This window comes from Propithecus coquereli, unplaced genomic scaffold, assembly GCF_000956105.1.
Source record: "Propithecus coquereli isolate 6110/MARCELLA unplaced genomic scaffold, Pcoq_1.0 Scaffold41, whole genome shotgun sequence".
Lineage (NCBI taxonomy): Eukaryota > Metazoa > Chordata > Mammalia > Primates > Indriidae > Propithecus > Propithecus coquereli.
The window spans coordinates 2,025,087-2,031,913 of record NW_012149841.1 but is presented as its reverse complement, the minus strand read 5'-3'; positions in this window follow the sequence as shown (position 1 = coordinate 2,031,913).

The following is a 6,827-nucleotide window of genomic DNA, read 5'->3' as shown; positions in this document are numbered from 1 at the left end:
GAATGGAAAAACAAGTTCTTCGAGACTAATACAGAGTGCCACCATTTTAAAATAATACCTTCATAACTTACATACCATAAACTTCACCCTTTAAAAGTGTACGATTCAGTAGTTTTTAGTAAATTCACAGAGTTATGTGGCCACCACCACTATTTGATTGCAGGACATTTTCATCATCCTTGTTCTGTCCTACAGAACTTGTATCTGAAGTTTCCCCAAAGTGGCAGCAGGGGAGTTCCCACAAGGGATTGCCCCAAACTGTCTCCAGATGGCACTGATTGGGATTCCAAAGAAAGAAGCACTAAACACTAGAACGAATAGTCCAAAGCATTTATTAGGGGAAGTTGTATACAGAGGCTGCAGTGTCCTTGAGACAGGCAGCAGGAAAAGAGACGTTCTACCCAGCATGTCCACAACCAGGGGGCCAGGTTATAGAGTTTATATGGGGATTTAAGGAATTTGGCTCAGGACTGGGGCTAGTTTCTAGTGTTTAGCAACGTGTTTGACCTTTTAGGGTTCTGGGCAACAACTTAAACACTTATATGAGTGCTTGGGAAAGTTCAAGGCCCTGGCTTGGGTTCAAGCCTGCAGCGGAAAACATTCAGCTGGCTGAAAGGAGAGGGGACACTGAGGACCCTACAATCCCCCAAGAGTATCCCATCATCAGTCACTGCCCATTCTCTCCGCATATCTCTTAATAAGCACTAATCCACTTTATTTTCTACTTATATGGATTTGCCTATTTGGTACATTTCAGTAAATGGAATTATACAATATGTGACCTTTTGTGTCTGACCTATTTTCACTTAACATAATGTTTTCAAGATTCATATATTTTGTAGCATATATGAATATATGCTACAATACTTCAATACTTTCAATACTTCATTACTTTTTATTGCTGAATAATCTTCCATTGTATGGATATGCCACATGTTATTTATTCATTTATCAGATGGAAATTTGAGTTGTTTGTACTTTTGGGGTATTATGAATAATGCTGTTGTGAACATTGTGGACAAGTTTGGTCTTGACATACATTTTTCCATTCTCTTAGGTATAAACCCAGAAACAGAATTTCTGGGTGATAAGGTAATTGCGTTTAACATTTTGGAGAAATATCAAGCTGTATTTCCAAGTGGCTGCACCATTTTAAAATCTCACTGGTGCTGGGTGAAGATTCCATCTGCCCACATCCTCAGCAGCACTTGCTATTGTCTGTTTTTTTTTTTTTTTATTTGAGCCATTCTAGTATGTGTGAAGTGGTACCTCATTCTAATGTTGATTTACATTCCTTAATGACTAATGATGTTGGGAGCCTTTTGTGTGCTTATTGATATCACTATTTTTTCTAATGTACAAGTTGAATCAAAAGTAAAACAATATGTTCATTATACATATTTATATATTTAGTTCCTATACACAGTATAATCATAAAATAGGTTATATATAAATATAAAATATATCTGCATGTATAAAATTCATAGGATAATAATTATATCTGGAAGAGGTGGGTGAATGGGACCAGAAAGGAACATGCAAGTAGCTTCAGTAATGTTAGATTATAATTCATAGGATGGGTTGTAGGTTTACTTGTGCTTTTTATTGTGCTACACAACTAAAAACTATGCTTCAAATATTTTGTTTTTATCAAATTCTACCTTCATTGACTTTTTAAAAAGTATTTATTGTGCACCTACAGCGTGTCAGGTACTATTCTTGGCACTGGGAATATGGAAGTGGACATAAAACAAAATTCTGCTCTTGCATAATCACCATATTTTAACTACAAAAGAAATTAAACAAAACCAAAAAGTTTCTCAATTCTTACCTCCCCGAAACTCCAAAAGCAATGGCAATGGCAGCCGTCTCCAATCGCCCTGCTCCCTAAACTTTCTCTTTCCGGCACATTCTTAACACTCTGTCAACCTAAATAACAAATAGAGAGGCTCTTTAAAATAAAATGACATTTATTTGGGAATGGGCATTGCAATGGGACTACACATGCCGTAGTAAACCGTGTGCATCCAGGGAGATAAAAGAAGATGAAGGGCTTTAAAGGAGAAATGAGGAGGATCACATAATTGTTTTGAAATAATTATCCTCGGCTGCAAAGATCAGTAACAAGGGTGACACTGGTGCAAAGTTGGACAGTTACTGGGCAGATGTCTTCTCAGAAATACTTTTTGTGTAAGGTTGTCATGGCCTTCATGCCAGGTTGTGGTTTCTGCAGTCTTTTGTGATAGTTTTTGTTATCAAGCATTTATGCATAAGAACCCTTTTCTTCATGGCCTTGGCCCTATTTGTCAGGTGTGTTTGTTTGCTTTTTTTTTTTTTTTTTCAACTTTTTAACTTATATGTATTTGTTACAAGTTTCAAGTGGATTGTGACTTGGGCACTACATTTCCATTCCTAAGCCTCACTTTTCAAAACAGCTTTACAACACGCATGGGTAGGGCTTATAATTCTGCTCCTCTAAACGATGCTTTTTCTTTGGAAAACAAGCTCTGTGTAGAGTTTCATCCAGTTGCTTCCCTTTAAACATACTTATTTCTAGTACATGCAGAAACTACGAGGGGATGAAAAGTTTAAAAAGTAGATTTTAGAAGATGAACTGAAGTCATTTTAACAAATACTTTTCTTCTAAACACCAAGATTAACACAAGTGACTCTTTTTGATTCTAACAACTTTCACAGCTGCCACCAGAATAACCCCTGAGAACTCCAATTCTTTTACTTTCCAACTAAAAATCTTTCCACAGCACCTCACTACCATCATAAAAAACTTTGTCTCTGACTTGATTTAACCTATATCCAGCCTAGGAAGGCATTGCTCTGGTCAAACTGAAGCAGGAACTCTCGGCAAGCCCAGCATGCCTTGTCATGCCCCCTGCCTTGGCGAGTACTATTGATAAGTCTATCCTGTAAAGTCCCCTCACTGGTCTCCCTGCTCGCACATTTGGAATGTTCTAGATATTTCCTATTTATTTTTATAAATGAAGGATGAATGAATAAATAAATGAAAAGACTTTGACTGTTTGAATAGAAAACTATATATTTCTGCATTATGACATTTCTTTATTATATTGCACTTGTTTTTTAACTTGTTTTTCTCCACTAGATTGTAAGTCTCTGAAGCTCAGAAATCATATCTACATTATCTATTTATTGACAGCACATCGTATGGTGCCTGAGTACATGTGTGCTGTTCATTGAATTAATATGTTCCCACTGCCACTGTCCTAGTTCAGGCTTACATTACATCTTGCCTAGATTTCTTTCTAACCAGCTCTGTGCCTCCAATATTACTCTCCTCAGCTCCTCCTGGTAAAGTAAAATAATCAATATTTCCTTACGATACCACAAGCATTTTGAAATAAAGGACCCAGTGATATTCACCTTTGTATCACATGGATTATCTAATACAATGCCCTGTTACAATGTGTGTTCAATAAATGTTTTTGGAATGGTGTAATTAATTAGACACCTCTCTTTCTCAATAATCCCTTCACTAGCTTACAACAAGGATTTGTGATATTTCTGCAGGACCATGGGCCGTCTGGTCTTTATTGGGCTTGGCTTGGTGGTTCTCTTTCAGGCAGTGGGTGAGCTGGCCTTGGCTCCAGGTTTCCTCCACATGTGGTTAATCCAGGTTGTAGGCCTATAGTCAGTGGCTGCCTAGAACATGCCCTTGACATAGCATATCACAGAGTTCAGGGAGGGTAAGCTCAACCATGCAAGCTCATTTCAAGCTTCTACTTGTATTGTCTCTACTAATATCCCATTGGCCTAAGCAAATCATTTGGAGAAACTTAAAGTCAGTGGGCAGCTGCTCTAGAGGAAACCACAACAAGGGTATGGATGACTAGTTCTATCACAGAGAAGTAGAGAATTGGGGCCAACAACATAACCTACTACAGCATGGTCATATTTTCATCTTTATTCTGAGTAAGAGGAGAACCATGGAAGAACTAAGTAGACAAGCAGCAGCATCGTAATTCTTGACCCACAAGAGTTATTCTTGCATTAAATCTATACTCATGTTTTTTGCCTTTGCTGAAAGATGCTTTTTCTTCTTCTCTAATTGAAACAAGAATAAAAACAAAAATTGAATAAGATAGCCCAGAAACAGATCCACGCATATAGGGACACTTGCTTTATAACAGAAGTGGTTCTTGTTCAGACAGCTCACCCATGGCCTGAAGGGGAACCACCAAGCGAAGCCCAAGCAGAGCAGCGGAGGAAAAGATGGTCTATGTCAGTAATGGAGCTGCTGTATTTGGATATCCATACGGAAGAAATGAAAATTGACCCACATGTTATACCATGCTAAAAGAATCAATTCCAGGAGGAATTTATACCTAAATATGAAAAGCCACACTGAAAGCTCTTAAAAGTTAATGCAGGTGAATAACTTCATAATTCTAGGTTAGGAAAAGATTTGTTAAACAGAATATAAACTATAAAATTTAAAAACCTCTGTTTATCAAAAGGCACCACTGAGAGTAAAAGTTAAGCCATGAAGTGAAGAAAAAAATTTACAGTAAAATATAACAATATTAATCTATATTTATCCATTAATTATTGATGATATGCAGATTTTCTATATCATCCCTCATTTATAAATACATTTCTGATTAGTTTAATTAGTTTCTGAGATATTCCAGTTCCTAAGGCTTCCTATGATTATATATTTGCCAACTTTTCTCAGAATTTTGATAATTTTTAATTTATATATTTTGATATTATGTTATAATGAGAAAAACTTAGCACTGATTTTATTTAGTTATTTATGTTTGCTAATATTACAATGTCTGGTGTCTTATAGTTGGCTTTCGCTTTATCTTTTTCTGTCTTTTAACTTCTGTCGCTTCTGTGTCATTATTATGGAAGTGAACCTGATAAAAAATATGCAACTGAACTTTCAGGATTAAAAAAATTTATCTGTCAGTTTTTGTTTGTTTAACTGGAAAGTTTAATATGTTTTCACTTATTGTGATTATTGTTATATGCATTTGGCCTAGTATCTGTCAAGTTATTGCTATGCAGTATTTTTAATTCTAGTTTAGTTTTAGTACCAAAAACATAGTCCTCATAATCCTTAAAATTCACAGTTCAAAAATGTTTAAATGTCTGAATGTGTTTACCAATTTATTACATCATAATTGCTTCTTACATATCTCTTCTTCCTTCTGGATGTAATTTTACTCTTACTGAAGTACATACTTTATTGTTTCTTTTAGTAAGGTTTGATGAATTAAGTCTGTCTGAAAATGCCTGCTGTGCCCTCTTGAATGATAATTAATCTGGGAATAAAATTCCTCAAGTGATTTTTTTCCATTAGTATTTTTAGGATATGAATTTGTTTTCTTTTGACTGTTATTTTTGCTAAGGATAGGTCTAATAGTTAATTCTCTGTAAATATTCTGCCTTTTCTATTTGGTTATTCTTAAGACTCTCTGCTTGTCTTTAGGATTTTGTAATTCCATGGCCCTGGGTTTAGGTGTGGGTTTTTTATAGGTGTTCTGATTATGTTGGGGCAAAGTTTTAATCTGAGGATTCACACCTTTAATTATGGAAAATCCTAAGACATTATTATTTCAAAGGTTGACTTTTCAACATTCTCTCTAATGTCCTGGTAGAACATTTATTAGGTGTATGTTGGATGTCTCCTTTTATCATCCATGTTTCTTAAACTTTGTCTAACATTTCTCATCTTTTAATCAGTAGGTGTTGCATTCTTAGAATTCCCTCAGCTTTAACTTCCAGTTCCTCTATTCAATCTCCAGCTGTGCCCACCCACTGAATGTTTGTTCTCTCTGAAAAATATTGTGTTTTTGTAATTCCTAGGCATTACTTTTAAGTTTTATTTTCAAAGCTGCTAGTTTTTTTCTATAGTCTTCCACAAAGTTTTCCTTTTTCTTTTTACTTTTTTTTTTAGTCTCTGTATTCATTTTGAATGTACTATTTCATGGAGCCTGATTTTTCTATTATCTCAAGTCCTTTGGATTCTAATATTCTTATTTGTCAGTATTTCCCTTACGGAGATCATTTCTTTGTGTGGTTTGCGATTTCACTTAAATTGTGGGCTTATGTTCATAGGCATTGTTTTATTCCAAGGACATCTGGTCCCATAAATCTTGGTTATAGACATATTGCTATGAAGTGTTTTTATGTTTATTTGGTTGTAAAAAATTTTTCCAGGTAACCCAGGGAATTTATTGGTCTAAAACCATTTTTTTTAATTCACTTATCACTCTGGTGATTTGAATTACATATTGGTAGAATAAATTTAGGCTTTGCAACTTTACCTAACGTGGGTTATATTACCTATTTTCCCTGCTAGATTTTGGTTTGTATTTTTTCCTTTATACTTTCATATACTGCTCCTTTTTTTAGTTTCTAAGCTAGTGGATATACTTCTTCTAATCTTGCTGTCACTGGGGTATCTCAATTCCAGCATCCTGCCTCATGCATGCAAAATATCCCATATCTTCTCCTTATATACGTTACATACCCAACCCTGCAGATACTTCGTTCAATATGCTATACAATATTTCTTGGGCCACTATGATTTTGACTTGTTAGCTTACCATTCTTCTTTATGTTTTCTCTATTTTGTGCAACTTAGAGATTTCTCTTTCTTTGAGTTCAAATATAAATCACATCATGAAGTATACATAATAAAAAAAAAAATTCGTTTGTTTCTTTGTTGGCTGAGTCTACCATGTTCCCAGAATTTCATGTTCTAGAAGATCTATGCCTATTTTGTTAAGCGTTCTTATCATAAAAGGTACTGAATTTTGTCAAATGCTTTTTCTGTGTCT